General features: G+C 39.9%; 1 pseudogene; it reads right to left on the reverse strand.

Annotated features, from left to right (window-relative positions):
- Positions 1–402: 402 nt before the first annotated feature.
- On the reverse strand, positions 403–2,500 carry LOC110148492 (ADP-ribosylation factor-like protein 6-interacting protein 1 pseudogene; annotated as a pseudogene).
- Between the last annotated feature and the right edge of the window lie 23,301 nt (positions 2,501–25,801).

A 25,801-nucleotide genomic window follows, 5' to 3' on the forward strand; every position in this document is an offset into this window, starting at 1 on the left:
CAACCGTTGAACGCCCAGTACACTTATCCCAGCTTGTGGCACACAACATCTATGGGACAAATAGAGAAACACTGTACGCTGGACTCTTCACTGACCTTGTAGAAAGAAATCCTTCCTTTGTCTTACGGAGCATCTATTGCATTTGGGCACAAGGCAGTTTCCTATTTCTCTTTTTTCTTATTTCTTATGTTCTCTTTCTTTTTTGGCCCCACTTGTCTAGTGCAAAGTTGTAGCTGAAATAAGACTCCTAAGTGCTTTATTTATTTATTTATTTTTGCCTTACCCTCTGGTTTCTCTTCCCAGCCTTTATGCAAGGAAGCAGTCTTGTCTTTAAAATGGTCTCTTCTCACTGAGAAATTCACTCACTCTTTCAGTGATCAAGCTCCCTCCCATAGGATAAGATTTTATTTTACTTTATTTTTTTTTAAGGATTCCAGCTTTTTCATTTATTCCCCTTTTAACAAAGTAGAAGAAATAATACAGGATTAAAACTGCAAAAGTAGTTAATTGGTAGAGCACACACACAAAAAATCTGGATAGGAAGACAAGCTTATATACAATGAGGAAACACATGTAAATTATGGTAGTTTGTAGATGAAACATTTTTTTAAAAAAGTCAAACATGCTACACAGTGCCACTGTTTACAGCAATATTGAAGGGGAGAAAATAACACTAATTTAGGGACTGATATACCACAAGGTCCAGGTTTCACAGCATCAGTGCAATAAATTCACAAAACTATATTACAGCTAGTTTATCAGTTTAAGAATTGTTCCCAAATATGTCACATTTCCAGCCCTCAGAGGTCCATTCCTACAGATTTCAACTACTCCATCTATGGGGACCAAAAGCAGCCAGTGTTACCATAAAAGGAGACTCTTGAGACTTATCTTTAAAGGCTTATTCTGGTCTTGAAAAATTAGTAGGTTAAGGCTATTTTCTACTGAAGTGAATCTTGACTCAACACAGGAAGACTTTTGTCCTTTATTGGCTGGTCTTGGAGTGAAGATCATAGACATGACTCTTAACCTATAATGGACTTTAGCTCCAATTAACTGAAAATCTGAAATTTAAAAGTCCTAAATACCAACTTGTGTAAGCCTGCTACTAAAAAGCCTTTGAGGATGTACTAACTTCAAGTTTAAGTGTGCGGGAACTAGAGTTCTGAACGTTCCTATCAGATTCCCCATTTGGGAGGAAGGATCAATGTTTCCCACAAACAGCTAAATTCTGCACAAGGGAGAAAACACATGCTAAGACATGGAATGAGTTTCATCTTATTCCATGAGGCTTCTCCCACACTATCGAAACAGAATGAGGAATGACTCTTCATTGGTCTCTTCATCAGAAGTGGTAAACTTGGTCTCTATATTCATGAAGCCAGTTTTTTAAGCAGACCATGGAAGCAGATGATAGAACGAGCTTCTTGAAACCACAGGCCACTATCCTCTATCCCGCTTAAAAAAAAGATCAACTTGAACAGTTATCCCAAGTCACTGTTAACTCTACTAAAGGCTGAAGTTCACCACTACGTTATTTTAAAAGTAAGAGTTCAGTTAACCCTGGGTGACAAAAAACCAAGATGAGGAACTGAAGAGTTGTCCATATAAGGCCAGCTGATAAGAACACACCCATGAAGACATTGGGCATAAAGCCTTACTTGACAAGTCAGAATTTCTACTAAGGGCAGAGCAAGGGACAGCAGAGAGCTCCTTCTGTAACATCTTAGTATCCCAACAGCATAACAGACACTGTTCCCACGGACAATGTACACTCCATTAATCACACTGAATAAAGCGAATGCTTTATTCATTTTTCTTTTCTTTTTGTTTTAGAAGCTTGTTTATCTCTCTTTTGGCCATTCCAATGTATTTCGAAATGATTCCATGTTGGTTCAGTCCAGGAAGCAAAAGTAAGAAAGTCACTATCAGGTAGGTGAGAAGGAGGTTGTGGACCTGCTGTCCGACCCAAGCAACCGCAGCAAGAGAAACGATCATGGTCATGAAGTACATTTTAGGCTTTTCTTCCTTTAGTGTAAAGAGGCGTTTCCACCAGCCCACAGCTCTGCGTCGAGTTTTTACTAGATTGCTGCAAATTTCATGGAATCTTTGTTGTTGCTCAGTGGTCCATTTATTGGAGCCAAAAATTCTAGGTGCTAGAATGGGAACAAGGTAGTCAGCCAAGCACAAAAACATAACAAAACAGGAAACACCAGATAGAACAGATGGATCTAGATAGTAGATAGTCAGAAACACCAAAGAAACCACACCCATGATGGCAGGTGGAAACCAGGCTCTTTCCCATCGGAGGACTTTATCTGCCATCAGCATCACTTCTCCCCATCCTTGCAGCTGCTCTTCCAGACTTGCAGTCTCTGCAGCCAGCAGATTGGTGCTGCGATTATCTCCTTCCACCATAGTTCTCGAGGTGCCGTCTCAGCGAGCACAGGACGCCACCAATCTACTCCTCCGCAGATTCCCTCGTCGCACCCCTAGCGCCAGGATAAGATTTTAGATGAACAACATGCACTCTTTAGACTCCTTAGGACAGCATCATTGATTTTCTGGAAGTCTTCAAAAAGAAATGCCTAGGGATAAGCATTATTTATAAAGGTATCTTATTCATAATCAACAACTATTCATCTCTTCTATTAGCAGGTTTATCATCACAAGGAGGGAAACTGGCATCTGAAAGTAGTGGCAATCAAGAGTCCTAAAGGAAGATTGCTTTGGGGGGGTACATAAATTCTTACCTAGTTCCAATTTCCTTATGAACTTTCTTGGTTTACTGCATATAACTTTATAATTTGCTTTCTGTTTCCACCATTTATTTATTCCCATCATTTCTAATTTATCCAAATAAAGGTCTTAAAACTGCAAGACATAAAGATGATTCATTCCAAATATTTTCTCTATTTTTTTTGCATTGACAATAGCTAGTCTCATATTTCAAAAGGACTGTTTTCCTGTAAATATCTTTTCTTTTTAAAAAAATGGTGAGACATGGAGATAAAAGACCCCAATTTGGCAGAGTAATTAGTTGGTCAACCGCTTTTTTATCACATAAATTACTTTTCTGTCAAGTGACAACAAATGTAATTTGAACTGAGATTAATTACATAATAATTATGCTTAACATAATTGGTTAAATAGAGGAATTTCTTGTGAAATGGTAGATTCTTGAATTTATACAAATAAGACCAGATGGTGAACAGCTAGTTTTAATTAAATTAGGTTTGATAATTATAGATGATTAATTTTAGATTTGTCTCAGATTAGAAAGGCTATATTAAGGAAATTATTTTTAGTTTTTTCAATAGGATGATAACATATGATGATGATTATAAACCATGATACCTGGGATCAAATTAATAATCCCTTAACTTTACTTTGATAAATAAGACTTTAGTAAAGGTTACTAAGAAAAAAAAAATAGGATCTCCTTCCTGGGAGGTCCTGTGTGTAAGAGGTTAGGGGTTTTTCTTCATGGGTGGGGGAGGGGCAGGCAGAGGGTAGATGAAGTAAATGAATTTCTGAAGATATTTCTAATTCCTGAATGTGATGACTAAGTCAATATTGTAGAAAAATACATGTTGATGTATCAGCTCAGAAAAATAGCTTCTGCAAAGGATGTGGAGATCCCACAAATGCATGTATTGTAGAGAAAGTGTTTTTCTCCACATTTCCTTTTCATTCAGAAGGTATTTTCACATGGCTTCTCATGTGAACTCTGGCACAAGAAGTCTGTCAATTGCTTCTAACCACAGGAGCCCTGTGTCACTGGTCTGTGAAGAAGTCTGAATCTAAAAGTGCAAAAAAAGATCAGCCTGGCTCGCTGAGGGGCGGCCCTACAAGGAGGCCAGTCGTGTTCAGTCTTCATGGATGACTTCTGATTACGTTTGCTTGTTTGTTAATTCATTTATTCAGTCACCGAGCATTCACTGCATGCAAAACCCTGTGTTTGTGACATGGTTTTATTGTGCGCTAAGTCGCTCAGTCGTGTCCGACTCTCTGCGACCCTAAGGACTGTAGCCCACCAGGCTCCTCTGGCCGTGAGATTCTCCAGGCAAGAATTCTGGAGTGGGTAGTCATGCCCTCCTCCAGGGGGTCTTCCTGACCCAGGGACTGAACCCACACCTCTTACAGCTCCTGCATTGGCAGGTGGGATCTTTACCATCTGCACCACTTGGGATGCCCAGGGGCTTTATTAGGCACAGGCTTTCAAAGTAACAAACTGTTAATGCAAAAGCTGGCTTCCTCTATTCTGATGGTGTCTATAGTCTTCAAGCAACGTATCTCTAGCTGCTTTTACTATTTCCTTTAACAGGAAAGCAGAGCCCAGCTCTAGCTCAAAATCAACCCTACTAAAGTGACCTGAATCTTCAAGTGGCCCAACCAGAGGAACAGAAACTGAGGCAAAGTGTCTAAACAAAAAACACACTCAGAGCCACGTGCTTGTGGTCAAACCTGTGAGGAGGGGAGGAAAGACCCCTTGGCTGCCTTAGGGCAGTTGTGCAGAGAGGTGCCCCCCATCCCCCATTCAGGGTGGGGGATTAGACTCTGGCTCATTGACTTGTAGCAGACCAGATCTTGATAGCAACAGAAATTCACCGTGAAAACTATACTGGTCATTTTAAGCAACCTGAGATTGGATGAATGAGACCAGCTAGGATAGTATTTTTGTGTGGGATTAGATCCATTCAATCAGTCAGGTTATAGACCAGAAGAACATTTTCATGAGCACAAAATTGGAACAAGAGCATTGGCTTTCTATTTTTAATTATATTCTTGGTTACCCAAGTCATACTTAAGTATTGAGGAGGAATTATAAGATATCAAGAGGAAGGAAGAAGAAAAAAATCACTTTTAACCCTACCATCCAGCAATGCCTGCTCTTAACATTTTGGAATTCATCCTTCCAGATGTTTTTCTATGGGCATCTATTCTTCACTTTACAAAGAAAAAAGACATGGGGGTACACACTATTAATATTTCATAATAATTTTTGTTGAATAGCACATTATGAGAATTTTTATGCATCAGTGTATTTACTTCAGAATAACCACGTTGATGGGAGCAGGGTATTTTAGAATATGATCTTTATTTTATTTAGTCAATCTTTTATTTCTAGACTTTGAAGTCTCTATTTTAAGTTTTTACTTGGTTAACCCCCTGGTCCACTGTTGCTGAGTTTCTGTTCAGAGAACAGGGCTTTTCATCTGAAATTGGATCACCCTCTGGGCAGCATTCATGAAAACAGCAAATCTAAATTCTAATTCCTCTCTCTTGCATTCATTCCCTTCTGCACACATTCAATTGCCACATGATTTTAAGTTATTTTTATTGAGTAAATTTTAGGTTAATCAGCTTGCAGTGACATAAAAATAGCACCCTAATTTAATCAGTATGCTCTAATACTTAATTAGTAAACTATATTTAACATCACATGAACTAATAGATTATCAGAGAAAAGATGTCTTAAGTCAGTGATTCCAAACCTTGGCTACATATTAGAACCACCTTAAAGGGCTTTGAAAAACCCTAATACCCTGGTCTCACCCCCAGTTAAATCAGAATCTCTGGGTGAGGGTCCTGGGTACAGTTGGTATTGTCAAGCTCCCTGGGTAATTACTATGTGCGGCCAAGTCTGAGGATCCCTTTTATGTCTCAAGTGTCCTTCTGTTTCTGGATGTGTAATCTTTTTTGATTTCTTGGAATCTTTGAATCAAACACTTACCAAGGGTAAAGAGGGGAAGGGATAAATGGGGACATTGGGATTGTCATATACACACTTCTATATATATCTGTATTATATATATTATATATATATATATATAAAATAGGTAACTAAGAAAACCTACTGTATAGCACAAGAGGACTCAGTTCATTACTTTGTAATGGCCTATATGGGAAAAGAATCTAAAAAATATTGGATATATAACTGATTCACTTTGCTGTACATTTGAAACTAACACAATATTATAAATTGACTATACTCCAAAAGAAAAAGTGATGAAGTTGGGCTGTTGAGACCGATCCGAAGTGGGAATTGGCAGATGGAGAGGCAAGTCCAGTACAATGCTTCTTCCCTGCTTTGAAGCACAGGCTCTGAAATCCACGGATGCAGCCTCGCCTTGCAGAATGACCACGCGCGCTCTTGACAGTGACGGCAGCAGCCCCAGCAGCCGCAGCCTGCCCAGTCGCTGAGTCCCTGGGGGTCGCAGCGGCTCGAGGAGGCTGGTGCTGTAAGCGTTCTCTGTATTAGAAAGGAAAGGTAAAGAGCACGCACTTGGAGCCCAATACCTGTTGGCTGGCCACGTTCCGCCCTCTAAAGCTGCGGAAGCCCTGGGAGGGTGTTTAACTTCGCTATGCTTCACTTTATACACAGATAAGTCTCTACATTTCGTGATGCAGCAAACCGCCCTTGTGGGTCACTTACCAATTGTACGTATTTCCACTTCTAGGCTGTTTCATTCATTCTTCAGAAACTGTGAATGGACGAGAACTGTAATAAGCAGCTTGATACATTAGTGTGGGTCTCCACAGTTCAGACAATTTAAAAGCCAGTGAAACTAATAAAAAGGACATCCAAGTGTGCTTTCGCAATCTGTGAGAGGAATGGGAAATTGCATAACGCCTAGGGTGGAGGCTGTAATAAGACAGCACCGAGAGACAGCAAGCTCGTGACCGCCTCTGGGTGCCCCTGGCGGAGTCTAATGAACCCTTTCAGAGCATCCTTGTCACCGGAGGTCTCAGCGGCTCTCAGGCTGCGGCGCAGGCGGAGCTGCCCTCGCGCTGGTTCCAGCCGCACTTCGCGCTCGCGCGGCACTCGCTCCGCGGACCTCTTCCTCTGCTCCGCATCTCCCAGCGCAAAGCGAATTCTTCCCGGGCCTCTCTGTGTGTTGAGCGCTCTGTCCTCCGCGTGTCCATTTTACAGCCATATCAGTGATGCAAATCAGCACATCTTAGATTGATTTTCTTTGTAAGCCAGAAGCCTATGGCATTTCTGCCTGGGAGTGTAATTGCAGCTGTTTCATTGTTGAATTTTTCAGGGGCTATTTGAATTTCCATACGGTAGGTCTTCTTTCTTTCAATTGTCCCAGATCTCAATCTCTTTCTATAGAGAATTGATTCTGCATTCGATAATAGCTTTACTTACAGTATCTTCTGGAGTTTCCAAATGCTAGACTGAGTAAGAATAAAAGGCATGTATGACATGACAGTTTTTCAGCACTTCTGGAAGAGACGTAATACTTGAAGGCCAGAATAAAATTACCTGTCTGGTAACGGAAAATTGAGAACACAGTGATCATTGCCTTTTCATCATAAAAATGTTAAAAGATGAAATATAACAATGCCACTGTATTGGAAATGATCTACATCTAATAAATGTAAGAAGAAAACCTTTAAACTAAAATAGGGAAATTTCATGGCATACTGTGCTTTTAGCATATTGAAAAGTATAAAGCAGTTACAAAGTAGTAATCTAATATTTTATAGAAACGTAAACTAAATTTATTCAAATCTTAAAAGCACTACAGACTTTCTCCCCATCCTAAATCAAAACTAAAATTCAAACAGGTTACTTTATTAGAGAAATACAGGTAAACTTATTTTTCACTAAGTGGGGAAAATATTATTACAAGGATATGTGTCTACATCTCTTTACTGATTTACAATAATTCAACAATAATTGCCTTACAGGTTATTAAGCTAACTGTAATAGATCTGTGGTAAATGTAAATTTTATACTTAATAAATCAACTTGCAATTTAAGTGTCTTATATCAAGCCAGTTTACTCTAGATTTGAATACAGAAAGATTAAAATTGTCACCTGTTGGCAAATAAACTTATCTTAGAATTATAAAACTAATTTGACATTTTTGATAGATTTTCCCAATTAATTGAAAATGATCTAACATTTTTAAAAGTATCTCCTGCAAGCAATGAAATATTCAGCACTAGAAATTTACATTAAATTAAGTGGGGTCACTAAGAGTCGGACATGACTGAGCGACTGAACTGAATAATAATTACGTTAGTTGTGAATGAATGTATTAAACTTTTACACATAAATTGTGAATGTTAGCTTTAAACTGAGAAGTTCTAGCCTTTAAAAAATAGTTATATAATTGCATGCATTAAGTACTGAGATCATGCATTGACAAAACTAAAAATTATTCTCCTTATTTAAAATATAGAAGGAGCATTTTAAGGTAAAATTTTTTTAACTTGTCTTAAATTATGATCAAAGTTATAAGAAAAACATGAGTTATAAGGCAAAGAATCAATAAAGGTGATATATTTTAATAATGCAAATCAGATGTATGCAATGAATGGTATGTTTGGACAAGAAAACAGGCATAAAACAAACAAAACTCTTAAATTCAACCAACTACAATTTTATTTAAATTCATGACTCTATGTGGCAGATGATGCAATATATATGACACTTAAAAGCAATTGATTTCCTGCAGAAGTATCCTCTACTTCCCCTCGTTAGTCTTCCTGATCTCTTGATGCAGTCATTCTAGATAGATGAGTTTTTCAAACCATTGAGATGTCATTGTTCAATTGCCAAAATATCAAAACGTTGGCTTTCATTTGACGGAATTCTTCTTTTCCACTGAGGGACAAAGAAGTGCAGAAAATGATATAGCAAACATCAATCTAGTCACACATCTAAATTTTTGAATAATAATCTTTCCTCACATTGCCTGCAGAGTTTATTAAGGAAATAAACTTTTACAGATTCAGGCAAAGCCCACTTTGCAGCTTCCCCATCCTATTATCCTCCCATGATTCTCCCTCCTCACAGGTAATTAATGTTCTGATTTTTTAATGCACTTCATGATGATATACTTATCAGTTAATAGTTTATACTGTATCTGCTTTTCTACAACCACCTTATAATTTTTTTGTTCTGCTTTTCTTTTTAAAACTTGAATAATTCTAAATGTGAATAGTCTTATGTATATAAATATATATATCTAGATATACATATGTTCATTTGAAAAAGATCGTGTATTAATATTTGAATAATTTTAATAAAACATTCTGTTTCCCCACCCAAAGTGATTGGACTAGTTTACCTTTTTATCAACATGAAAGAGTGTTACTACTGCTTCACATTTGTGCTACCACTGCAGTTGACTAAACTTTTTAACATCTGGTGGCTGAAAAATGAGATTTTTTAAGACGTGTATTTATTTTTTAACTATGTTGGATCTTTGGTGCCGAGGGGGTTTTCTCTACTTGAGACAAGTGGGGGCTAATCTCTAGCTGTGATGTGGGCTTCTCATTGCCGTGGCTGCTCTCGTTACAGAGCACAGGCCCTAGGAGACACGGGCTTCAGGAGTTGCAACATGTGGGTTCGGTAGTTGTGGCTCCTGGGTTCCAGGCGCACAGGCTTAGTTGCTGCTCGGCATGCAGGATCATCCTGGTTCAGGGACCGAACTCATGTCTCCTGCACTGGCAGATGGATTCCTTACCCCTGAGCCACCAGGGAAGTCTGAGAAATGGGATTTTACTGCGGGTTGTTATTTATGTTTCCGTGATTGCTAATGAGGTGTTCTCTCTCTTCATGTATTATTTTGGTGTTTTGTGTTCCCTCTTCTGTGAAATGCCTATTTAGATCTTTTGCCCACTTTGCTACTTGTATGTGTATATATATATATATATATAAATACACACACACACATATATATATTTATGACTTCTTTATATATTCTGGGTACCAATCCTTTGTGGTATGTAGGAATACCAAGTTGGGATGAATGCATTAGTAGTTTATGGTTGGCATCCATTCTAATTGGTGATGCTTATGGTCCATATAGTCAAAATTATGTTTTTCCAGTAGTCATGTACAGATGTGACAGTTGGACCGTAAAGAAGGCTGAGCACTGAAGAACTGATGCTTTCAAATTGTGGTGCTGGAGAAGACTCTTGAGAGTCCCTTGGACAGCAAGGAGATCAAACCAATCAATCTTAAAGGAAATCAACCCTGAATATTCATTGGAAGGACTGATGCTGAAGCTGAAGCTCCAATACTTTGTCAACCTGATGTGAAGAGTCAACTCATTGGAAAAGACCCTGATGTTGGGGAAAATTGAAGGCAGGAGGAGAAGGGGGCAACAGAGGATGAGATGGTTAGAAGGCACCACTGACTCCGTGGACAGGACTATGATCAAACTCCGGGAGACAGTGAAGGACAGGGACGCCTGGTGTACTGCAGTCCGTGGGGTCGCAAAGAGTCAGACACGACTGGACGAGTGAATGACACAACAAGCCACACAACGCTTATTGCTAAATCTTTTGAATAACATTTTTATTTATGGGTATAGATACTTTCTTCTGGTTGGTGCTTTAATTTTCCCCTCTCTTTTTCAGTTTCATTTGAGGAACAGAAATTCTTAACTTTAATGGAGTCAAACATTAATCTTTTCCCATAAGCTGTGCACTTTTTACACTTTGAGAAATCTCTCCTTGCTCTTTTCTCATAAAATTATATCCTATTTTTTTCTGTGAGTTTTTAAGTTTTGACTTTCACATTAAAGTCCTTAATCCATGCGGAATTTATTTTCTGTACACCGTGAAGTAGAGATCTAGTTTCAGCCTTTTCCATGTGATTAATAAAATTGTCCCAGCCCTTCCCTCAAACACTTTTAAGTTTCAGCCCAAGTGGCCCAAACTCTCTCTTTCTCCACCCATTAGCTCTCTTTCTCTCAATGGTCAAACGACCCCTTCTCATGGCCACCATGGCCGCATCTGATTGTCCACTCCCACCTTACTGCTAAGTTCCACTGATTTATTGCCATTTCCCCCGCCAACTCTTCCTCTCTATTGTGTCTTACTTTGGGACTCACATCAAAAGATTCACTGTTAGAGACATTGGCCACTGGTCAAGAGATTTCTCTTTTGTTATGTAGCACTTTTATAATATATAGGCCCTTGGTTCTTGAATTCATTTATTTTGTGGTGTTCAGAGGTTCCTTATAGTCCCACCCTCCCCTCTTCTCCTGACTGCTTTTGAAAAGTGGTGGTTTTATTATAATTACATTCAAAAAATGGAGAACACACAGTCAGACCTACCACCCTTTACGCTGAGTGACTGGTTGGATCCAGACGGGCCTGAGAGGTAAGCATGCTTTTCACTGTGGGGCCCCTGGCGTGTCACTCGCCAAGAGGTGGCAGACCCGGCAGTGGATGCTGAGGGCCAGTGAACATGGCAAGGCGGAGCAGGGTTAATGGGATGCTGTGGTTAATGCAGAGCAGATAGGAATTAAGTCCCCAATAAAGTACATAGTAACAATGTAGCTTCCTCCTGAAATGATCATTATCTCCCATCCTGACCAATTTTCCAGGATTGCTGAGAGATGATGGGGACCTAAAGGGTGATGTGGACTGTGACAGACGATTTGAATGGCTCTCAGCAAAACCAGGAGATTGCCAGTCCTAGAGAGATCTAGCTGAAAGTCACAAAAGTCTTCCCCAGGAGGTAAGACATGGAGCCACAAGAGTTTGTAAAGTAAACGAAGTCAGCAGTCTTCAAGGGACAAAGCAGACGGTACCCAGGTACTTCTTTCAGGGATGCGAGTCTCCTCCCCAGACAGCACCTGACAAAGTCATGCATCTGGCTGCCATGTTTGCTAACCAGCACCGATCAAGATGCTCACGCCTGCCCTCTCCTGCTAGGTCACTTGTTTAGGTGTGTTTTCTGAGAATATATGTGGCCCGTAGGAGATTCACAGGAATGCCATGGTTCCATCCAAGAGCAAAAGAACATAATTGTAAGGACAGCTCCCTTAGTGCACTCTGCCCCCACTCCTACTGAAAGGCATCATCTGAAAGACTACATAGTTTTAATTGCTCAGGAAATCTTTAAACTGGCCGAATGGTTTACATTCTTGCCATCTGAGCCTCAAGAGTTTTCCCAGGCACACACTCTTGAATTGCTCTCATACGGCATTTTCTCATGTATTCATTCAACAATCATTTCGCAGACGTCTATTTCATGCTAAACACTGTACTAGAATCTGAAAAAGAGATATGCCTTGCATATGGGAAACAGGGGCAAAAAATTCTTTCCGCACTGATCATTTAGAGGATATATAGGTTTTTGAACCAATGCAGGCAATCCTGTGTGACAGACTCCCTCAGAGTCACAGGAAGATTCATAAAATGGAAAAACCTCTTTGTTCTCTGTGGGCAACTATATATAAAGGGTTGTCAGGTCAACTGTATAAAACTCAAGGCTCCACAAAAATTGCATCACAGAGTCACAAATCCATTACTGAAAATGCTAAGGTGAGCAGATAAACCAGTGAATTATACAAGTCACCTACTGTCATGCATTACACTATAAAGAGGACAATCTCTTTCTAAACCCTTGAAAGATGTGCAGATATAATTGCAACTGGAATTTCACCGCACCTTTAGAATATTTGTTGGCATAGAGGCAGGAGAACATGTGAACTAATGTACAGTGATGAAATGCTCTTTTTTCCCACCACATTATTTGCTTTTTCCTTCAGTGCCCACTTTTTCTGCCTTGAGCTTTTAATATTGTTCAAGGGGAAAAAAAAACAAAACCTCTGTCTCAGTTCTAGGACATCATGTACTCTCTGCTGGATGGTCTTGCTTCTTCATGACAAAGCACCTGCCTATTGGAGTGCGTTTAGTTCTGGATGCACGCCATCTGATATTCGGCTTGGAGTTAATAAGTATTGGGGCACAGTGTCCATGGCTGAACATTTACATAAAGGGTATTATGTCCTTTTGGCTCAGCAATCATCTAATAAATTAATATTAAACAATAATTTGCAGGCTGCTCAGCACATGGTGAATGTCCATCATTCATGTTCTGGGCTTAATATTCTTCTAGCATTTTTCCACTCTTGAGACCCAGTAATATGCCTCATGGGACAATAAAACAACATCCAGAATTGACACAGTGAATTGAAAAGACAAATGTTCGGTGAGTAATTGTACAGCTTATGTGTACTGGCAGAATCAGAATCTTTCCTTCTCATTATGTCTTCTTCTAAACTATGGAAACACTATAAGAAATTATCTAATCCTTTTTATGCTCCTATGTCTTATATTATTATTGGTCCCATCAGATGGTGGTATTCTTGCGGGATTAATGATTATCATTTTAATAGTTAACTGATTATTCCATATTTGCTAATAAATTGGTTTTGGAGAATACTGTTAAATGTGGGGAAAGTGGTTGCTCCAACAATCCATGTTTGTAAAACATCCTGAGGATGAAGGCCACTGCAGAGACAATAAATGCAAGTGAAGTGAAGTGAAAGTGGCTCAGTAGCGCCCGACTCTTTGAGACCCCATGGACTATTCGGTCCACGGAGTTCTCCAGGCCAGGACACTGGAGCGGTTAGCCTTTCCCTTCTCCAGGGGATCTTCCTAAACCAGGGATCAAACCCAGGTCTCCTGCATTGCGAGTGGATTCTTTACCAGCTGAGCCACCAGGTAAGACCAAAGGGTGTGTTGCCTCCCCATCGGGGAGTCGAACCCAGGTCTCCCACGTGCAGGCAGGATGCTCACCACTCACGAACGAGGACAGCAAAAGGATGTGCATCCTTTTTCCAGCCTATGGAGGTTGTATTTAGGAGTTTAGAGCCAGAGCTCTTCTGGTACACCTTTCCTATCAGTTGTCATCTCTGTCTAACAGCACCATAGACATAGGAAATAAGGAGGGAGGAGGGGTGAGAGGTGTTGGGGAAGAAGAAAAAGAAGAGTCAAAGAGATAAACTTGGGGAAACACATACTGTAGATAAACTCATGACAATTTTGCCAGGGTACATCTTATACCTTAATGTTCCTTAAAAATACTTTTTTTTTTAAAAAAAAATACTTTTTTTGGATAATACAAAAATAGTTGGAGCCATCCTCCAATTTAATTGAAGATTGGAAGGATAAATGTGTAATTTTACAAGGAAAAGACCTGGGAGTCACTGTCTTAACCCAGCGATCAGTCCTAGCATCTCTAACAGCGAGATTCTAGATGGTATCTGCCTCCTGCATGATGAGATGTGAAGGTCACTGCCCCTCTATGAAGTGTTCTTAATCTAACTTTTGAATTACAAGAATCCACAGGATAAAAGAACAAGCTAAGTGAGACTGAGGAAACAGGTAAATCTAATAGGTGGGATATCCTACAGGACAATTGGCCTTGTTAACTCAACAAATTAGTTGTTGTCATTAAAAGAGCGGAATTTTAAAATTCAGATAACATAGTTGGGGTCTTGAGTATGATTTTTACTATATTTTCTTATAAATGGCCTGTCTCATATTTTCCCTCCAAATTGAGATGGTTTTGTAATTATTAATCATCATTATTATTGTTACTGTTATAAAAGTAATACATGAACACTATGAAGTCTTGGTAAGGATGGCAGCAACTGGAACTCTCACATACAGCTGAGAGGAGTACAATTAGGTACAACCACTTTGGAAAACCGCTAATATATATTAAAGCTACTGTATGATGCCAATTATGTAAAATTCAAAAAGAAACAAACATTAGCAGAGGTCAGAGGTCATGGCAGCCATTATACTTGGGACAAAGGGATCAGTGACTGGAGGGATGTACAAGCTTCTAGGATGCTGATCATGTCTTGTTTTCAATCTGCATACTGATTATAGTGGTGGATGGGCTTTGCAAAATTCACTGAGTTGCAAATTTATGATTTGTACACTTTTCTCCATTTGTGTTGTATGTCAATAAAAAGTTTTCCAAAAAGTAATACATGTTCACAGTACCAGACTCAAACAATAGTATATTACATCCCTTTGGGGAATGAAGTGTATGCCAAGGCATGGTGAATGATGGCCTAACTGCAGAGTCCCTTGGCTAACTGCATTGTTTTTGTAAGTGAAACTCCTGGTTTGTCAAAAGGAATCTTTCCAGGGGCTTCTCTGGTGGGCAAGCGGTTAAGACTCTGTGCTTCAAACGTAGGGGGTGTGGGCTCGCTCTCTGGTCAGGGAACTAAGATCCCACACTCACATGGCATGAGCAAAAATGTTAAAAAATAAATAATCCTCCCATGTAACCGGCCAATGCATTTAAGACTTCGCATAACACCACTGTTTGAGCTGCAGTGCTGGTAGGTTAAGACAACAGACTGCTCTTCATTTCCAGTGTCATACTTTGTAAAGAAAGGAAAGTTTAACACTGGGTGCTCACTGCGTGTGGATTTAGGTTACAGACCTCACACAACCAAACCTCAAAGAAGTATTTCAGTTTTTTGACAAAATGCCTCTCCCAAAGGAGAACAAGCTCTAAATTTGGACATCTTCTCAATTATGACCTTACATACTGCTCTGTATGTTGGGGCCTTGTACTTAGGTAAGATGAGAAGATCTCACCAGCTGCTTTCTGAGGCACACAGGTCTCCGCGGCGTCCTGTGAGACCTTCCATCGCGGCTCAGGACTCTCTAGCTATGGCACAGGGGTTCCGTGGCTACACGCCATGCGGGACCTTCATCTCTGCCTCCTGCATTGAAAGGCAGATCCTTAAACACTGGGCCACCAGGGAAGTCCTGAACTGGCTGTTCTTAACAATCAACCAGTAATCATGTTGTAATTTTGGAAACACTTGTGACAGTCTGGCATTAAAAACTAACGAAGAAGCACCTCTTAATACACAGAACACATAGAAGTTTTAAAGCTGGAAGATGTAGAGGAAAGCCTTGATTAAATATACACAGCAACCATTGACCAATCATTCCATTGACCACAGGACAAATCACTACACTTGTGCCTTGGATCTGAAACCAACTTCATTTACTGCTTCCCAACAGTTTTGTGAGTATTTATTAGATTTTTATTTGGGGGGAAAATGGAACAGCAGCGAGGGGGACAGAGGGAAGGAAAGTGGGAAGATATGCACCCTAGACAGTCTGACGTGAGGGAAGGAGAAACAGCTTTTTTTCTGGCCTGCATTAACTGTGCCCACCAGGCGTAAGTAATAAGCATTCCGTCTGGTTGATACGACTTCCTAACACTTTTGTCATTTGGCAGTCAGCAAATTAGCCCTAGTGCATACACTATAGATAACCAATCCCTTTTATGTTGTTCTAACCCTTTAATCCCTTGCTTAAATAAGGGAAGAAAATGTACACATTGTGTTTATAGAACTTATCAACTTGTTTATCAAAAGATATAGAAAATACTTTTGATTTGGAAAATGGGTTTGGACCTCAAGATATGCTTCCTAGGTGGTGCTAGTGGTAAAGAACTCACCTGCCAATGCAGGAGATGTAAGAGACACGGGTTTGATCCCTGGGTCGGAAAGAGCCCCTGGAGTAGGAAATGGCAACCCACTCCCAGTATTCTTGCCTGGAGAATTCCATGGACAAAGGAACCTGGGGAGGGCTACAGTCCATAGCGTCACAAAGAGTTGGATACGACTGAAGTGACTGAGTGTGCACAATGCGATAGACATGCATTGCATGCGTGAATATATGCACATGAGCACACACACACACAATAAGGAGGAATCAACAATGCCGACAAAAGAACATGATCTTTGGTCTTTCCTCTTGACAACACCACATAGAAAATGTCTGATATCCTAGTGAACATGTGCTAATGTGTATATATAGGCTTCTCTGTTAGCTCAAGAACAAAGAATTAGGCTGCCAATGCCTGCTAACGCAGGAGATGCAAGTTCCATCCCTGGGTCGGGAAGATCCCCTGGAGAAGGAAACGGCAACCCACTCCAGTATCCTTGCCTGGTGAGTCCCATGGACGGAGGAGCCTGGTGGGCTGCAGTCCCTGGGGTTGCAGAGAGTCAGACGTGACTCAGTGACTAAGCAATGCCAACATTTATTAAAACAACTGAAAGTAAATCCTAGGCTAGGAATATTTTCACTGGCCTGTTTTAAGGACATTTTCTGACCTTTCTTGAGGCTACAGGAATTTTGGAAATATTACATCAGTCACTGGGACAATGTTACTAAAGAAAGTATGATCTTAAATACTGAACTATAATAAGGGTCAAGCCACCAGTCTATGCAATGGCTAAATCAGCAAAACAGCTCCATTTACTTTGTCTAAAGTTTCAAACAAATGCACCGTCTAAATCATATTGTCTGTTGACTGCTTTCCATGGTGCCCTTTAAAAATATCTAATAAAAACGAAACTCTGTGCATGTACTTCCTACCTCCGTTTTGTGCTTACTGTCATGAGGGCTGAGTAGGAAGCCACTTGAGATCAGAAGGACATAATTTTCAGAAATACAGCTTTTAAAATAAAAGAGGTAATGGTGACTATCAAGAAATATCTTTCATCTCTTTCTTCAGTGCTGGCAGTGTTAAGTACATCATTTTACTACTTCATGCTATGAGATTATCAATCAATAACTATTTACCCCAGGAAATAAATCAGAGAAAGAGCATGGAAAAAGAAATGATCTTCTGGAAAAGTTAGAGCTACATATCATCTTAATGTTTATTTTGTAGAAATTTGAAAAATACACGTGGTAAACAAACGTCTGCTAAGTTCTCTCAGTTGGCTTTCCCCTTTCATGAATTAATTATTTTAAGTCTCCTAAGGTTTGAAGGTGATATTTAGTTTGAAAGATATTTTATAGGAACATTTAGGAAAAATAGATAAAGTCGGTACAAAATCATCATTGCTTCTTGGAAAGGCTTTTTTCACACAATCTTAGCATTTAAATCTTATATGTCCTTTATGAAATGGGAGGAAAAAGGTCAAACCCTCTTATTTAATTTAGAGGTTGATTGTTTGCTGTTGTTTGGCCAAGGGAACTTTAGGCCCAAGGACATGGGAAATGAGTGGAATTCAAGCTGTGACACCAGAATAAAAAATGATGGGAACCCACAGAAATTCTCTTCCCAGAGAACATTCGAATTCAATTAAAATGTCAATTCCAGAACCTGAAATCAGATACTTCCACACACATCATCACACTACGACATGAAGACCTCCCCCCACATACACACACACATACACACGCACACACCTTCAGGCACACATATACCACACACACACAGATGCAGATGTCACAACGAGGCAAGCATATAGGTCACACACAGAGCAGACACACATATACACTGATACAAACACACCACAAACTTATGCACATGTAGCCACACACACACCCCCACGCACATATCAACAGCACATACACACACATAGTTCTATACACAATCACTTGTCTGCCTGAGATAGACAAATGAAAGGGACTCAGCAGAATATTCCATTATTTCATGACTTTTTCTCCACTGCATACAATGAAAAAAGTTTGCAAGGAAGATTTGGACCTGATATTTCTGAACTCTTCACTCGTATTGAATATTACATGAAAGCCTTGATACTACAAACAATAAATCCTGGAGAGGCTGTGGAGAAAAGGGAGTCCTGTTGGTGGGAATGTAAGATGGTACAGCCGCTATGGAGAACAAGCTCTAAATTTGGACATCTTCTCAACTGTGATCTTACATACTGTTCTGTATTCTTCAAGAAACTGAAACTAGAATTTCCATATAAGCTAGCAATCCCACTCCTGCGCATATAACTGGATAAAACCATAATTCAAAAACAGATACATGCACCCCAGTGTTCATTTCAGCACTATTTACAACAGTCAGGACATGGAAATAACCTAAGTGTCTATCAACAGAGAAATAGATAAAGAAGATGTGGTACATATACACAATGGACTATTACTCAGCCATAAAAGGAACAAAATTATGCCATTTGCAGTAATATGGATGAACTTAGACATTGTCGTACTGAGTGAATTAAGTGAGACACAGAGAGACAAATGTATGGAATCTCGCTTACATGGTGGAATCTTAAAAAAAAGGGTACAAATGAACTTATTTATAAAGGGGAAGACAAGTCGTGGATGTAGAAAACACCCCCATGGCTACCAAGGGCTGACTTTAGGAGGGATACGCTGGGAAACCGGGATGGACATACGTGCACTATTTCATATGAAATAGAGAGCTAATGAGGACCTGCTGTCTAGCACAAGACCTCTGCTCAGTAATCGGTAACGGCCTCCTCGGGAAGAGTCTAAAGAAGAGTGGATGTATGTGTGACTGATTCACTTTGCTATATGCCTGAAACTAAAACAACGTTGTCAATCAATCAACATTGTCAATCAACTTTAATAAAAATTAATTACAAAAAGAAAAACATCATGGAAACACAAAACAAAAAAGTCGTGGTAAAAGTAGAGGTCTTAGACTTTCAGTACATTTTGAATGAAACAAAGTGGAAAGAAATATTGTTTTATTTATATCTCAGCCTTTCTGCTTACCTCTCAGGCATATAATATTTCATATTTCTAGAGTGATTTAGAGTTTAAATAGTGCTTTCACACAAACAGTTTTATGTAGTGCTCACAGTGAGGTATTGAGGTAGGTGTGACTACAGGTGAGGAAACGAAGGCCTGGGGGAGTTTTAGGGCCTCTCAAAGGGTCAGTGCTAGGAAGAAACAGCGCCATGATTCCAAACCGAGTCAAAGGTATTTGCACTTTCTAAATGACTTTCCTGGTCTGTATTTCTGCCCCTGCCCTCGGGGCTGTGCCGTGAATCCGTGGATGGAATTTCTGCACTTTGTATTTGCTTAACAGTCCAATCCTCTGTCATTTCTAGTCTCAGCTATTACCCATGAAACCTCACTGGCACTAACTGCAGGAAAGCTGAAGTGCATAGACAGTCCTGACACCGTGGTGCCCAATCCCACAGCTGATTTATGATCAGATTGGCCTTCTAGGCTATAGGATGAACTGATGCTGATCATATCAGGGGCCTGGAAATGATCATTTGTCTATCAAAGCAACCAGTACATGAATGAAACAGATTTGGGGGCTGCCAAAAAATTTTTTTCAGGTTAGATAACAACTTTTACACTGTTCTCAACATTGCCTAGCACATATTTGTACTTAAAATTGTTTGTTTACTCACAATGCACATGAAATTAGATGACACTGCAGAAGTTAGAAAGCTGAATTCATTCATTTTGCTACTATGATATCTCCCACAATGGAAGATAAGATCCTTCCTTCCTTCTTTTCTTTTGCATTAGCTAACTAACATTTACGTTATCTTTCAGCAAAGATTTATACTCATGTGTACCTTCATTTAGGTGACTGATTCTAAAAGCTACAAACATCAGTTCTTCTATGTGTAAAGCACAGTACAGCCAGTCACAAAGGTCAGATCATAACATGGGTTGTTTGGAAAAGCAGTCCTTCCTGAAACAAATGACCATGCGGCAGCTGATAGAAGTTCCTGCTTGGCATTCACAAGCTTTCTCTCTACTAATTCTTACCATTTATCAAAATGCCAGCATGAAAGTCTAAATAATGAAGAATTCCCCAACGATCACCAAGTCAAAATGAAAACTGATTATCTTGCATTCATTTCCTGAGTTTCTTTGTAAACAGCTCTTTCTACTTTGTGAAGCTGGCCTCCCTTTTGGAATGGCTTTATTTAATAAGCTCATTGTGGTAAAGTCACCTAAATTATAACCTTTACAGCCAGTGAAATGATGGTGAGAGCATTCATATTTATAGAGTATACTTAGATCAGGGGACTTCCTTGGCATCTCATTACTACATCCAAATATTTGTTTGAACTTATTAATATTTTGATAATTCACTTGTGGCAACCATGCTCAATTAACAAAAATAGTGCAAAAATTAAAACATAGACTAATTTCCTACAGAATCTGTAAATTTACTATTTGGCTAACACATACACACAACAGGAACAGCAAAAATCCTGGGAGATATTCTGTTTGGAATGTTAATTTCAAATAACATTCTTAAGCACTATTTGCAGCTTCCTAATTGAGACTATAGAAGTAATGCGTTCTGAATTATGAATTATAGAAAAATGTTTAAATAATTTGTCATCATAACCTTGTGATACTTAGCATGCAGAGAAATAGAAGACAGTGTGCAATATTTTCTGTAAAATGTTTGAATGAATCTGGATTGAGAGCAGCTGTCCATGGTACTGATGGCCAGGAACTGACAACAGTGAAGCTAAGTGGGCAATGAGTTCACGATCAGAGATCAAAATACCACCTGCTCTCAATATGTGCATTTTCCAGAGGGTAAGGATTGGTAATAGACTCAGACCCTGGAGATCTTCGTGCTACTTCCCATTGTGCCTTTAACATGAACCAGCTCCAATATTTCAAAACCAAGACATAGAGAATGAATAAAACTGATGAGAGAAAAAAGATCTGCATCTTAGAGGTCAAAAGTCAACTGAAAAATTGCATTTCTACATTTTAATAGTCAATTATTTCACAGCGAGTAGCCAGAATTTTAGTTTTATTTTACTTCTATGTAACTGTATAATTTTCAGAAATTCACCTGTCTGTCTGAATATGTTTCTTTATCGGTGAAATGGGATGACAATGACTATCTCTACTTGCCAAAATGAAAGCCCTCTGATATCAGGGATTCCATCTGTTTAGTTCACTAATCTATCCAAGCAGTTAGACCAGCTTCTCAGAACATGGTATGTGTTCAATAAATATTTGCTGAATAAATGAACCAGGGAAAAGGAATTTCTTAGTATGGAGCTTAAAATGCCCTTGGATATCTCTAGATGCTAAGGAAGACATACGGTGAAAAGGTAGCTGGATTAAAAAAAAACAGAAAAATTAAAACTGAAAGAGATGAAAATTTAAGAGAAATGTTAAGATGGACAAAGCAAAACTGGGTAAAAAAATACTACATGCTTTCGAGGTACACTCAAATATCAGCAACTCTCATGAGTAGTTTTCTAACTATTCCCCACTTCGTTGATGTCTTCTATTAGCAAGCTTTCCCCCACACCCCCATCTGATTTTCCCGGTGGCTCAGTGGTAAAGCATCCACCCGCCAATGCTGGAGATGTGAGCTCAATCCCGGGGTTGGGAAGATCCCCTGGGGGATTAAATGGCAACCCACTCAAGTGCTCTTGCCTGGGAAATCCCATGGACAGAGGAGCCTGGCAGGCTACAGTCCATGGGGTCATAAAGAATCAGACATGACTTAGCAACAAGCAGCAACCACAGCCCACCTGTCTAGGTCATCACAGGGCACGAAGTTGAGCTCCCTGTGCTTTACGGCAGATTCCCACCAGCTACCTATTTGACACATGGCAGCATAAATATGTCAGTCCTAATCTCCCAATTCTCCCTCTTTCTCCTTTTCCCCTGTGTCTACATACCCATTCTCTGCGTCTCTCTTCCTGTCAAGGAAATAGGTTCATCGGTACTATGTTTTCTAGATTGCGCATCTACATGTTAATAAAGGAAAACATAAACAAGACAAAAAGACAACCCTCAGAATGGGAGAAAATGCTGGCAAATGAAGCAACGGACAAAGGATTAAACATACAAACATAAAAAAAAGGAGAAAACATACAAACAGCTCATGGAACTCAATATTGAAAAAACGAACACTCACTCAAAATTATGGATAGAAGACCTAAAGAGACAACTCTTCAAAGAAATCATACAGTTGGCCAAGAGACACATGAAAACATGCTCAGCATCACTAATTATAGAGAAATGCAAATCAGAACTACAATGAAGTATCACCTCACATTGGTCAGAGTGGCCATCATCAAACATTCTACAAACAATAAGTTTTATATCGTTTAATACTCTGCTAACCCTTTGTCATTTAAACATAGACTGTTCAACACTTTGTTTTCCTTTGCACAAATGTGCTATTACCATTTGGAAATGGAGATATTTCTTGTATTTCTATTATTTACTACAAAATACCAGGTACATATCTTCAGAATATTGTGGACCCCAAACACGTGTAAGCTTGAAATAAAACTGATTGCTTGACTCTCTGCTCATGTGCACACATCTTGAAAAACCATGAACAATTAAATCTTCCTCTACACAGGAGTTTTTTCATGTTCTGGTTAGTCGAGGGCTCAGGGCGGGATACACGAGCAAAAAGCCATGTACATCTGAATGTCGTGGATCGCAATAAGGGAGGCAAGAGGGGGACCTGTTACAAGGACCAGCCTTGTCACGCTCGTGCGCCTGTTCACCGGGGAGGGTGCTCAGAGCCTGTCTGTGGGGATGTCGAGGCAGCAGGAAAGTATGAAGCTGTAAAACTTCCAAAACACAGGTAAAGAGACTGAAGTTCAGAAATCTGATTAAGGCCTAATAGCCAACAAGTGGTGTCACTGCAATTTGAACTCAGGCAGGCTGACTTCAAAGTCCTCAACGACAAGGCTCACCCACCTCCCAAGAGATAATACTAGAGGAATAACAGGAAGCTTCCTGTATTGTTGCGCTCGCCGCGTAGACTAAGAGGCTTCATCGTACCCACTGTCCAGTCATCAGGCCCACTTACACTAAGATGTATCTGAATGAAATACCAATAAAAACGCCAAGAGAGGCTAGAGACATAAAGATGAAGGGCATTTATTATTTAGAAGGGAGATTTCTTACTCTCTGGTAAAGCCTTTGAGAGCCAAGTGTACCATTCCACTCGAAAAAAAAAAAAAAAGAATAGGAGAAAAGAAAACCTAAGAAATGGGTGGTAAAGGGAAAAAAACCAGGAAATTAAAAGGCAAAAGAGTGGATTTAGGGGAAAAAATGCTAAAGAGTAAAGGCAGTGACCAGACAATGGCAGTGAGGGAATGAGATGGATGTGATGCAGGCGAGAGAGAAGAAAGAGCAGCTAGAACGTGGAAGCTCCTTGAAGACTCCAGCGGTGTCGGACTCTCTTGAGGTGCCACAGAGCAAAAGGGGGAGTCCCTGTCACAGAACAAGAGCGACAGTCCCCAGGGCAGCCTGTAGGGATTCTTGGTTAAGTCTAGAAGTGCTCAGGGTTTCTACTGCCCGATTCATGACACTAGCCACAGGTGGCTGCTGAACAATAACATTGTGGCCAGTGCAAATAAAGGTGTGAATTGTAGGTGTGATTCATTTAGATAACCACATGTGGCTAGTGGTTGTTACTTTGGGTAGCAAAGCCTAGTACTTTCAGGTGACAAAAGAACTCTAGGGACTTCTCTGAAAAGTACATTTTATACCTGTACCCTTCACGCTTTCTAGAGAGTATTATATATTGCTGCTGCTGCTGCTAAGTCGCTTCAGTCGTGTCCGACTCTGTGTGACCCCACAGACGGCAGCCCACCAGGCTCCCCCATCCCTGGGATTCTCCAGGCAAGAACACTGGAGTGGGTTGCCATTTCCTTCTCCAATGCATGAAAGTGAAAAGTGAAAGTGAAGTCACTCCGTCAAGTCTGACTCTTTGCGACCCCATGGACTGCAGCCTACTAGGCTCCTCCATCCATGGGATTTTCCAGGCAAGAGCACTGGAGTGGGTGCCGTTGCCTTCTCCGGTATTATATATTAACCCCCCCTTTACTCCTCACTCTTTCTAGAGATGTTGATGGCATAGAAAAATAAATGAATGGCCAAAGCTCGATCCTGAGTAATCAAAAAAAAGGCTATGACATATTTCATCTGCTAAGTATTATGAGCTGAATTAGGCCCTCTCCATCTGTATGTTGAAACTCTAGTCTCCCAGGGTCTCCGAATGTAGCTGTACTTGGACAAAGAGTCTTTAAAGAGGTGGTGAAGTTAAACGAAGTCTTTCTTATCTCTCCTTGCTATTCCTTGGAACTCTGCATTCAGATGGCAATATCTTTCCTTTTCTCCTTTGCTTCTTGCTTCTCTTCTTTTCAAAGCTATTTGTAAGGCCTCCTCAGACAGCCATTTTGCTTTTTTGCATTTCTTTTCCATGGGGATGGTCTTGATCCCTGTCTCCTGTACAATGTCATGAACCTCTGTCCATAGTTCATCAGGCACTCTGTCTATCAGATCTAGTCCCTTAAATCTATTTCTCACTTCCACTGTATAATCATAAAGGATTTGATTTAGGTCATACCTGAATGGTATAGTGGTTTCCCTACTTTCTTCAATTTAAGTCTGAATTTGGCAATAAAGAGTTCATGATCTGAGCCACAGTCAGCTCCCGTCTTGTTTTTGCTGACTGTATAGAGCTTCTCCATCTTTGGCTGCAAAGAATATAATTAATCTGATTTCGGTGTCAACCATCTGGTGATGTCCATGTGTAGAGTCTTCTCCTGTGTTGTTGGAAGAGGGTGTTTGCTAAGAATAGTGCGTTCTCTTGGCAGAACTCTATTAGCCTTTGTCCTGCTTCATTTTGTATTCCAAGGCCAAATTTGCCTGTTACTCCAGGTGTTTCTTGACTTCCTACTTTTGCATTCCAGTCCCCTATAATGAAAAGGACATCTTTTTTGGGTGTTATTTCTAAAAGGTCTTGGAGGTCTTCATAGAACCGTTCAACTTCAGCTTCTTCAGCGTTACTGGTTGGGACATAGGCTTGGATTACTGTGATATTGAATGGTTTGCCTTGGAAGTGAACAAAGATCCTTCTGTCATTTTTGAGATTGCATCCAAGTACTGCATTTCGGACTCTTTTGTTGACTATGATGGCTACTCCATTTCTTCTAAGGGATTCTTGCCCACAGTAGTAGATATAATGGTCATCTAAGTTAAATTCACCCATTCCAGTCCATCTTAGTTCGCTGATTCCTAGAATGTTGATGCTCATGTTTGCCATCTCCTGTTTGACCACTTCCAATTTGCCTTGATTCATGGACCTAACATTCCAGGTTCCTATGTGATATTGCTCTTTACAGCATCAGACCTTGCTTCTATCACCAGTCACATCCACAACTGGGTATTGTTTTTGCTTTGGCTCTATCCCTTCATTCTTTCTGGAGTTATTTCTCC

Source organism: Odocoileus virginianus, chromosome 19, assembly GCF_023699985.2.
Source record: "Odocoileus virginianus isolate 20LAN1187 ecotype Illinois chromosome 19, Ovbor_1.2, whole genome shotgun sequence".
Taxonomy (NCBI): domain Eukaryota; kingdom Metazoa; phylum Chordata; class Mammalia; order Artiodactyla; family Cervidae; genus Odocoileus; species Odocoileus virginianus.